Source organism: Mixophyes fleayi, chromosome 5, assembly GCF_038048845.1.
Source record: "Mixophyes fleayi isolate aMixFle1 chromosome 5, aMixFle1.hap1, whole genome shotgun sequence".
NCBI lineage: Eukaryota > Metazoa > Chordata > Amphibia > Anura > Limnodynastidae > Mixophyes > Mixophyes fleayi.
The window spans coordinates 178,766,264-178,778,553 of NC_134406.1; positions in this window are offsets into that span (position 1 = coordinate 178,766,264).

Consider the following 12,290-nt stretch of genomic DNA (forward strand, 5'->3'; position numbering starts at 1 on the left):
TCGAAACTGAACCGCCCGACTGCCTGTACTCGGGTATCTAACACGTGTCCTTACACCCAGAACCACAGGTTAACCTGCACGGAACAGGCCTTGGGGACCCTCAACCAGAACCACGGGCCGCCCCTGGAACTGCCTCAAGGTGTGCTGCACTGCCACCGACTCACTCAGTCACCCCCTCTAGGAACAAGCGTGACCCCAGGGACCTAAGGGACGGGAAAACTACGTGTGTTCTTCCCTGACTATGTGTACGCTGGTAATCTACACCTGTCCCCACAGCACGGGTTAGCACAGGAAAAACACAGGAAACAAGAGCCTACCTTTAATGGGGGCCTGACGTCTTGCCACTGGACACAATTATGTAGCACACCCAAAGATACAGTAATACAGACAATACTTGCCGCACAGACAGAATACAGTAATACAGTACTTTGCACGCTACTCACCAGAGCACACAGCTGCTAGCCAACCAGCCAGTTGCTACAGCACCCACAGGAGCCTCCGCTCTACTGTACCTCCTAACTCCGTGGGCTCACCTTACACAGGACCGCGCCTACACTCACAAGGCTCTCACGCCTCTAACACACATCACCAGGGCCTTCTGCCCTTCACACCATGGGCCTCTCTGCCCAGCTGCCTACAGAGCCTTGCGCTCTGGATATGGGCCTCAGCCCCCTCTCTAACTCCGGGCTCTGAGCCCACGAACTAGGGCCTTGTGCCCTGCTACCTGGGGCACTAGCCCCTGCCTACTTAGGCCTTATGGCCTCCCTATCTAACTAAGGGCCTTGTGCCCTTCCGTCTATTGGCTTTCAGCCCCCTAACCAGGCCCTGTGGCCTTCCTATGGCCTCTAGGCCACTACCTACCTAAGGGCCTTGTGCCCTTATACACCTGGGGGCTCTGAGCCTCCCCTACCTAACTAACTAACAGGGCCTTGTGCCCTTCAAGACTTATGGCCTACTGGCCCACTACTTTTTCGGGGCCTAGTGCCCAATTCCCTGGGCCTTGTGCCCCTATTACTTGCTCCACGGGCCTTGTGCCCGACCTTGGCCACGGGCCTAGTGCCCGACCTACTGCTGAGGCTACTCACCTGCTCTGCGCAGGAATCTCAGCTTGCCACGCCGTCTTCTGCCTTCTTTTCCGGGTCTTCCAGACCCTCCAGCCGGCGGCGCCTCTTCTCCTGTTCGGCGCTGTTGAGGGCTGCTTGGCGGGGGCGCTCTTAGCTCCCCGCCGATGATCTCCGCTTCTTGCCTTGCTCCGCCGCTCCGGACGTCCCACGACATCCTTCTCTCTCCGCCGCCGACTCTCTTCTGCCAAAATAGTCGCTGGTGTGACGTAATCTGCCGGCGCAAGCGCCGATTGGCTCGCGTATCCGGCCGCTGATTGGCCAGTGGGGAAAGATGAGCCCTGATTAGCTCATCCTTCCTCCGCTGCCAGAACCTGCAAGAAAGAATGAATACTTACCGCCGCTGGATCGCCGGACGGGTAAGTAAGTTCTTTCTTCTTTCTTCACCCTCTTGCTGGGCACCACCATCAGAGGACTCTTCAGCCCCTCCAGGGGCACAGCGATGGCGGGGGTCTTCTCCGGGGACATCTCCAGACAAACTCACTTAGTGTAGGCATAACCTGAATGAGAATATGTAATGAAGACACACTACGTTTAATATATTGAATGAATGTTCTGCTCAGAAAAAGTCTCTGTAGTGTGTCTTGCTTTCACTAGGTGGTAGTATTATAATGTTTTAGCAGTGTATGACAAAGAATAGTTTGTTTTGAATTTTTAACATTTTTTACATATGTTTGTCTTGTAGCATTTGTGTTAACACAGATCAAGTTCAAAAGTTCATGCAGAACTTAAAGGCATTCTGGTTTCAATGTAGACTATTTTGAATCCTAGCACCACACACTCTGTGCATATAATATAAAGATGAAGGACTGACCTCAAAACCCCAGAGCTATGTATTGGATAAATAAATATTTTTATTAGGTATAAAGTAATCTGCATTCATATATAAACTTCCAGAGTAAGATTTCCACTCTTCATATTCTGCCTGAAACTTTCTCAATCTGTTCCATATGTCATATCAGTTACATTAGCCAGTACACTATTACCAAATAGTCTTTGTGTTGTGCATATATTCTGCTTCAAATACATACAAAGACTATTTATTGTTTTTGAAAGACGTATTTATATATTTGTTTTGGTACATACACTACAAGACAGTACTATATGGTGGTGAGAGAGAGAGAGAAACTGATTGACGGTATTAATCTCTAACAAAAAAGGGTGTGAGAGGTGCAGCTGCTACAGGACCAAGGACTACATCACCAGGTCCCTCGAAATATTGCTATGGGGCCCAGAGATGCACTGTTCCTCTGTTTGAGATGCCCAAAGCTTGAATCGGACATGCTGCATGTGCTCAAGCTTGACACAACCGCACTGTAAATTGACTGCATGCATGCACCCTTTATCCTCCTCATTCCACCCCTGACACTATAGGCTGTCATAAGGGTCCTTTGCACTCAGGGGGAGACTGGTTTGGGGGGCAGGGGGGCATCTGCCCTCCGGGCTAGTCCCATAGTGGGCTACCTTGGGCTACGTCACTGGCTCACCTACATTTTTTTCTATCTTTAAAATCTTCCTAATTTGCCAGCCCTCACCTGTTTGCACTCAAAGATTAATTGGATGTTCTTGCATTCACTGGTGTATAGTCCATTTCTGGGCATGCGCAAAGTGATTTTGCACAAAATACAGCATGGCATTTACATGCCTTAATGAATCAGACCCATAGTCTCTTCACAGTAGCTCATGCTGGTACTGCATCCACAATTGCTGTGGAAGGAACTGTTCAAGTAGGGACATCCCCAAATGCCTTTAGATGATGATGAAAACAGAGAGTCATAAATGGTCAACATGCCCCTTACACCTCTTCACATACCCGTTACATACCCATCAGATATCCCCACATTTGAACAGATCTCCCAACATGTCATCAAACTTAACAAATAGGTCTGATGCATTTCCATCAGACCTCCTCACATGCACCCCAGACCTCTTCACATGCCCCCTACATACTCATCAGACCTCCCTAACATACCATAAGATGTCACCACATGCCATAAAATCTAACCAAATGTCCCTTGCATGCCATCAGGCCTCCCCACATGCCATCAAATCTCTCCACATGCCCTTACATGTCTCCCCACATGCTCTTTACATGTTATCAGACCTCCCCACATGCCATCAGATGTCACCACGTGCCTCTTTCATGCCCACCAGCATTCCCACATGCCGCATGATCACTCCACATGCCACTTATATACCATCAGACCTACCACATGCCCATTAGCCTCACCACATGATCACCCCACATGCTCCTTTTATGGATTCAGACCTTCCCACATGCCATATCAGATCACCCCACATGACCCTTATATGCTATCAGACATCCCCAAATGCCTTTAGATCTCCCCACATGTCCCTTACTTACCGCTCTCACCACCAACACAGCTGCAGGAGCTTGCGCAGTGGAAGGAGGGAGAGCACGCTGAACTCTCTCCTCCACCTTCCACAATTGGATTGTCCGTGACATTGTGACCTCCCTGCGTTGTACAGAGGTGGTAACATGACCGTGGAGTTGGCTGGGGTCTAATCTGCCCCTCCGGCGCCAGGAGCACCATGAGGTCATACATCTGGCTGGGAAACAAATTTCAATCATCAAAGAGCTGCATGTGGCTTGTGAGCCATGAGTTGGTCACCGCTGCACTATAATGTAGTTTTAGCTGGTGGAATAATAAGGATCACTGTATAAATTTCAGCCAGGCTGCCCAAGCATAATGCTAGAATTCAGTACTTCAGAAATTTCAAGTTTACTTTTAAGCAATTACATTGAACTATTAGGAAGCTGCATGTCAAAAGATATATAGTTTATATGAACGAGGTTCATGTCTAATTGAAAGAATATTTCAGGTGCAACACCTCCCCTGACATTGTTGTTCACACCTCCCAGTGACTGAATGTGGGGCCCCAGCACTAGGACCATGAAAAGACTGCCCAAATACCCTACTCACCCTGGTATGGGTGAGGGCCCTAACAAGAAACAGATGGAAATATCCACACAGGAAAATGGTTGCCGCCTCTTTATAGCCGTATGCACGCTGTTACTTGGAACTTAGGGACAGGGGTGACATGACAACAACTACCCCCACAATAGCTAGCTCCGTAGCTCAAATACCTGCACACCAGTGTCATTCTACAGCTTAATTGCAAACAACAGCAGCTGATCCTATCGATAGTCTAAGTGATCGCCCGCTGTGCACCTCTACCACTAGACTGGGCCTAGTGCACTACTCTGATTTACCCCACAATTCCAAATCACAGAATGCAAACGTTACCAGATACCAAAAGTCTACCTTTAATGGGGGCCCAACTTCTAGATCATACTGGGAAACATGCAAAAAAAGATACATAGGTTATATACAAGACAATAACATACAGCACAAATGGTCGCAGTTACTAGGCCTCACAGTACAAGTACACTACAAAAATGGTTGCCTACACATACAATGGGAACAGAATTGGTGCAGTCTCTCTATGGGGAATTGTACTTACAGTTGCTGGTTTAATGTCACTTCAAACCCTCAGGCCTATAGCCTGGACTCTGATAACATTGGGCTTATGTTTGTCTTGTGTCTCAGCCCTCTCTCAGACTACCCTAAGGGTCTAGTATCCTACTAAATGTAAGGGCCTTATGCCCTGCTTCACAAAAGGCCTAGTGCCCTATTAAATCAAGGGCCATCTGTCCTGTTTCCCTCAAGGGCATTGCACCCTAATATACTCAAAGGCCCAGTGCTTGCTTCCCAAGGGGCTGCGCCCAAAAGGCTTTATGCCTGAATACCCTAAATTCAAACCCTAACTGCGACTTGTGCCCGGACGTTGGCGCAGAGCCATCATCCATCAGCCCATTAACTGATCTACACCTAGAGAATTATGCTGCCTATCCCCTAATAAGCCAGGATGTCAGGCTCATCTGTATTTCTCGATACGATTTGGGACCCTTGGGCCTAGCTGAAGCAGGAATGAATCGAACATGGATGGTTTGATGATCTCTTTTCTGATCTAGGGTACTCAGAGTAGCACAACCAGTATAGGAGTTTTAGGACTGGAGTCTGTGCCAGAGTCCTGAACTGGAATTCGGTGTAATGGCGAACTAGAACTGTTCATAGGAACTCAATCCTGACACCTGTGGACAGGCACACGGGATTGGAATCCACTAATAAGAACACAGAAAGATGAACTTCGGGTAATGCAGAATACTTGGAGGAAAATATGCATGTGGAATTGCAGGTAGTTGAAAAAAAATGTGCACTTTAAAATGCAGGATGATTGCAAAGTGAAGTTCAGTTGCTAATGCAGAATGTTCACAGAAGATGATCACTTTGAAAATGCAGGGTAGTCAGGAACAGTACAGGAACAACTTAAACCTGGAGCCAAGAACTATCCTCAGGAGAGAACTGTGTTGTCCTGGCTATGAACAGATCTCAGCAGCAGGTTTAAATAGGGAGTACAAAACAACTATTGGCTGCACAGTTCATGTGATCACCACTGCTGAATCTGGATGGTCTGAAATGATCACCTGACTACATCCAAGATGGCCACACCTATGCAGCAGAAAAATGTGTGTTTGTTTACAGATGGAGATATGATGGACAGGAATGCTGCAGACAACCAGGAGGGAACCGGGTAGCTGTGATATGACAGCGGCAGATGTGGTAAGTGCGGCAAAGACCCCGATGTGTGACACAGGGCCTTGTGCACGCTATTTGCCCATGGGCCTAGTGCCCATATTGTGCCACGAGCCTTGTGCCTGAGCTACTTATAGGGTTAATACCTGCATGCAGGATACTCAACTTCTTTCGCTGCTGCTTCTAGACTCTCCAGCTCTTCTTGGTAGGATTGCTGCTAGCCCTTACTAGGGCTCCCTGCTGTAGAGGTCTTCTCCTCTTGACGCAGTGACTCCTCTACGACGGTCAGCGCTTCCTGGCTCTCCCGGTTCCTGTGGCAGGGTTGCTCCCTGCCACTGCTGCTGCCACCGTCTCCTTTTATCCTCATGAGGGTTCAGTGACGTCCTCTTACCAGAGCTCCACCTCCCAACTGTCAAAATGGAGGCACGCAGCAAATTAAATAGCTACAGATGCGTCTTCACTGTTCTGCGTGGCTTGCCACGGCGCCAAAAAAACAAACACTCCAGAGGGGAGGTATGATTGGCTCACCTTTACAGCCTCTGATTGGCTGGCAGTGGATAATAACCGATTCCAGGCGCCAGCACCTGCAACAAAGACATGGGGCCTACCTGCACTGGATTCATGGAGAGGCAAGTCCAAACTTCCTTTCTTCTGTTCTTTTCTTCCATTCTTCTCCCAGTTTCTTCTTCTTTCTTCTGTCTTCGCCCTTTCACGGGCACCTCGGCAGGGCACAGTCTCACAAATGTACTAAATAAACGGTAACTAGAATCTTATTGGTTGCTATAGGCAACACCTCCATTTTTCAAACCTACCGGAAACTCTCAGCTTGATTTATATTCCCTGAGGCCAGGTCTATCTACTATCTATTCCTGAGACCAAGGCCATAACAATAAAAGGAGAACCTGGACAGATAATTTATTCATAATTCCACCTCACATTCTTGTGCAGGATTTTTGTTTGTGGAAGCAAAAGCACCTCTCATTATATTATCTATAAACAGGGCCAGCACTACCACTTAGGTTCAGTGTCTTTATTTTCACTCACTATGTGCCGGCCTTTGACATGAAGGGGTAGCATCTGGCAGATTCTTACATGTGAAGCTACCAGATGTTGATTCTCCATGCTGATAATGGGTAAGGAGTGCTGCATTGGGCTAAAATGCCACCTCCCACTATACACAAGTAAGGAGGCAGCATGGGGCAATGCCTATGAGGGGAGGTGCCTAATGGGTGGGGTGCTTTGATTGCAGAAACCTTAATAGTATCATTATTATTATTGTTACCATTTATTTATATAGCGCCACTAATTCCGCAGTGCTGTACAGAGAACTCACTCACATCAGTCCGTGCCCCATTGGGGCTTACAGTCTAAATTCCCTGACACAGACAGACAGACAGACAGACAGACACACACACACACAGACACAGACTAGGGTCAATTTGTTAGCAGCCAATTAGCCTACCAGTATGTTTTATTTTGGAGTGTGGGAGGAAACCCACGCAAACACGGGGAGAACATACAAACTCCTCACAGATAAGGCCATGGTTGGGAATTGAACTCATGACCCCAGTGCTGCCAAATAGCTAATTGAGTCAAGCCATTCCATTAAATAATCAATGTAACAGAGACTATGTCTAACAGTTAAAGTGTCCACTGATAGACCCCTGCTATAAGGGGGAGGATTGAGACATTTGACCCTACCTACAGCCAAGAATATAAGGAGAGCAGAATGCCAAGAGAGCTATTCTAGCTTGGAGAATCCTGGTGTATAAGTCATCAGCAAACAGGACTCTGGGCCAGGCATCGTGGTGGTGCTGCTGGAGGAAACCCTACCAGGACAAGCTCTGTGTGAGCCAGTAACCCAGGATGGACGACATAGTAACTGTCTAGCTAAACGGTAGTGGCAATATTGCGGGAGGATAAGACTCTGAAAGAGACCGAGATTATTACTTTGGAGTGCTGACTGCAAAAGGCTGCTTGAGGATACATGCCATACATACCATTACGCTGTATTTTGTGAGCATCTTGTGGTGTTGTGCTGTCGTTATAAAGCCTTATTTTGGATATACTCTGGTCTACCCGAGTAAGTTGAATCCCACAGAGGGTAACTGCCATCCCAGCTAAGGATGGATCCTCACAGTATACAGTATAAGTTTTGTTCACCTTTTCCTATTTTTGAGCTCTGTAGGCGGGTTATTTAGTTATCCCATTAAAGGTTAGGGAGGTGTGGGGCTCATAGGCATGAATTTAGATGATGCTCACGTAAATTATATTACAGGTACTCCCTATTTCACATGTATGCCACTTATCTAACCTTGTGTACTTTTGCTTACATGCCCACAGTGTATTGGCTTCCAATTCCCTTTGACACTTTCCTACTCACCCAGTTCCAATTTGACAGTGTTCTTAAGGCCAATCTGGTCAGGATCGGTGTTGACACATTGTGTTTTTGAATGCACTTTGTGACAGGATGGACTGCCTATGCCACCCTGTTCGTTGTTGCTGGGAACCGGCTGGGCTTACTGTGCCACCGTTCTCTTTTTTATCCCAAATGCGCCCTCTAACCGCAGTAGGAGGGGCTTAAGCTGCTGCTACTACTGGACTTCTTACCGGCATCCAGCCCTGGTGTCTGTCTGTCTGGGGCAAGAGATTTAAATCTCCCGCCCAAAATTTCTTCCAGGGACACTGCTCCGGGGTCTGGCTCTCCCTGCTGGCCGAAAATAGTACCAGAGAGGGAGAGACCAGGTCCCAGGGCAGCAGCCCCTGCCTGTCGCTAGCAGAAGCTCTTTGAGATCCAGCTAGGGACTTAGCTTCCTGGGACCCCCAAGAGGCACTGCCAGAGCCTGATTTACACCTCATGGGGCCCTAGGCAAGATATCGGTTTGCCCCCCCTTCACACACACAGTGGCCCCTCACACACACACACACACACATACAAATACACACACACACACAGTGGCCCCTCACACACACGTAATACACGCACTCAGTGGCCACTCACACACACACACACATAATACACGCACGCAGTGGCCACTCACACACACACACACATAATACACGCACGCAGTGGCCACTCACTCACACACATAATATACGCACGCAGTGGCCCCACACACACACACACACACACACACACACACAATACACGCACGCAGTGGCCCCTCACACGCACATAATACACGGACGCAGTGGCCCCTCACACACACATAATACACGGATGCAGTGGCCCCTCACACACACACATAATACACGCACGCAGTGGCCCCTCACACACACATAATACACGCACGCAGTGGCCCCTCACACTCACACATAATACACGCACGCAGTGGCCCCTCACACACACACATAATACAAGCATGCAGTGGCCCCTCACACACACATAATACACGGACGCAGTGGCCCCTCACACACACATAATACACGCATGCAGTGGCCACACACACACACCCCACCCCTCCCCCAACTTACCTTTTTCCATCTAGGAGCTGTGGAGCTGTCTTCATCCCCTTCACACATGAGACGGCACCTGTGATGTGGTGCACGTTCCATGTGACACACAGCAGGCCAAACAGGAGGGAGGGAGGAGACCAGCAACCACACTAGCCCCGTGTGGCCCCTCCCCCGACTCGCGGCACCCGAACCCCCCCCCCCACCCCCCGCAAGAGTCGTGTTTTCCGCGAGTCAGGGGAGGGGCCGAAATGTTTTATTTTTTTAAATTGCTCCTGTCCCCCCATCTGTGCCCCCCGAGAGCCACTAGACCCTAGTCAGGTGCCTAGGTTGACGAGCGTAAATACGGCCCTGGGCACTGCACCTCCCGGAGTTGTTTGATTGCAGGAGGCAAGTTTGGAAGATCCAGGGCTGCCTCTGCAGCCCCCGCTGGACCAAGGTACAGAGTAAGTACTCTTTACACTTAGTACATACATATACATTTTAAATTTACATGCACATTTACACTTAATATACATATAGTCACACTCCTGGCGCCTAGCACCGGGAGTTAAGTCATCTGGTGCTGCACGCCGGTTAACTACCAGTGCTGCAGCCCTGACACACTAACCTTTTTTTTTTTTATTTGTAAAGAAAATGCCACATTTATACATTTATACTCTGCCCGACGCCTAGAGCCGGGGTTTAACCCCTTATACACAGCACACACATTAAAATACATTTTTATTTTAATACAGTACATCTTTAGTAATGACATTTCATGTGGTGTCTAGTGCCGGTGAGTTAACCCCTCCGGCACTAAGTATTAACCCTTCTGGTACCAGACTCCATTTCAAAATGGCCTCTGCACTCGTGCGGCGGCCAGTACTCGGGGGAACCCGTCTACACACTTCTTTTGCATTAGAGATGTCACTGAAGCAGCTCTTGTGGGTGTGGAAGGCAAATATATTCAAAAACTTGGCAGGTGAAGTCTGATAAATGTGAATTGTATGTGCGTCCATATGCTCCAGACTTTACACTTGGACATGTAGGTTTCTCTGGGCTTCAGTTTATGTGTTGTATTGTTATAATTTTAGGCTGTGAGCTGGTCATTGTTTGGATATGTGGAGATTCTTATACAACTGGTTGGGCGACGGCAGCAACCCCATGGAAAGAACTTGGGTATTACTGGCTTTACTTAATTATTTGGGAAAGACAGATCTGTTTTGCAGTCATGCTATCCCTGAGATTGCCTGCATTCATAGTTTTGATCAGCTTCCATCTATTGGAGGCGGTGGACACAGGGCCGTCTCTTCCATTGGGCACAATGGGCAGGTGCCCGGGGGCCCTGCAGGCAAGGGGGGCCCGTCCTTGCGGTCACATCAGCGGTGAATGCTGGGCGTGATGTCACGCCCAGCATTCACTGCAACCACAGCACGGAAGAGGGCCCCCGGTACACTGCATTGCCCGGGGGCCCATAAAGTTGTTAAGGTGGCCCTGGGTGGACAGGGTCTTGTTTTTGTTGGGAGGCAAATTTAAGCTGAGAAACTGAATCTTTGGTGGCTGCTTATGGGGACTATGTCACGTATGGATTGCAGTGTTTTCCTTTTGGTGGGATGTTAAACCTTTTGGTGACCTCAAGGAACTTAACATTGTGTGTGGCATGTGATTTTCCATGGTATCTGAGACCTCCCCTTAAAAATTTTGCATATAAAAGGCTGCAACTAATCTTTTTCCCACATCACAATTTAGTTATTATTTGGTGATTTTAGTCCTCATAGGCTGGCTTCGGTTAAAGAGGGGCTAGGTGTATACATGTCATCAATCTGAAATAATATTCTTGCATTCAACTACTGTAACAAAAAATAGAGTAAGTTTAAATAAATAAACTTGTCAGTCTTAAATCAAGATGGGTCGTTGTCCTTACAATTCTTAAGTTACAGAGATAGGTATAGGAGAGGGCAAATTAGCCATATGTATTTAGACATTGTCTGATTATTTGTATGTGACTAACTTTGCATCTAAACTATCTGTTCTTGTTGCTCACATGGATATTCAGTATTCGCTTCGCACCAGGGTGTTCATATATAGCCTCAAGTCTGGTACCCAAACTTGTGACCTATTTGTTTTTAATCAGACTCTGAATTGACAGCTTTAGAATGCCAATTTTATTTGGCAGGAAAAATGTAGCAATCAAAAATGCCCATCTTTATTTTTTCCTTTATTCAGAATGTAGTGACAATTGTGTACTAATCGCCTTATTTTCAACTGGGTAATATGAATCAAGAAATACGTGGTTTTCCTTTTTAAAAAATTCATGTGCTTATTTTTGCAGACAGGCCATGCTATTCCTCTATGTCAAAGCTTGGTGTCAGCAGAGGATTGCAAGTACTGCATAAGCCATGGGTTCATGCCTGAAAGTTATTATTCAATGATTAAAACAGCCAGACAGGAAAGGCAGATAATGAAGCAGAGATTTGAAATATGCAGTGCTGGCTGCAGGCACTTTGCCTCATAATGATGTCAATGAATGTTGGAAGCACTGTAAATTAACCAAGTGAACTTATGTCCTTTAAAAGAATTCTATTTTCAGTCTCATGCTGGGTTGGTGGGATTTGCCTTTGAAGAAGATGCAGTTGTTTCACATGTCATTGCCTGTACCAGTAAAACACTGAACACTACATTGTAACTCAAGGCATTCCTTCAACGCTCAGTAATGTAATACCAATAAAATCACATCAATGCTTCAATTTAGCTATGTGCAGATAAAATGTTTATAAAGCAAGTACTATCTGCTTGATGTTATTTTTAGCACTTTCTTTTTGTGTGATCATGCACATACTTCCTGTTGAGCAAGAAGCTATATTTAAGAATATTTAACTTCCTTATCTGTACAAGTACTGTGCTGAAAATGACAGCAATGAATTACTTTAATAATGTACTTACTGGTTTTCTGCAAATCATGTGGACTATAACTATATCCAAACTCTAATCAGGAGTTTTACTCATACTTGCCAACTCTCCCGGAATGTCCGGGAGACTCCCGCATTTCGCGAGAGTCTCCCGGACTCCCGGGAGAGTGTGGCAATCTCTCTGATCGCCAAAATTCAGTTTAAAC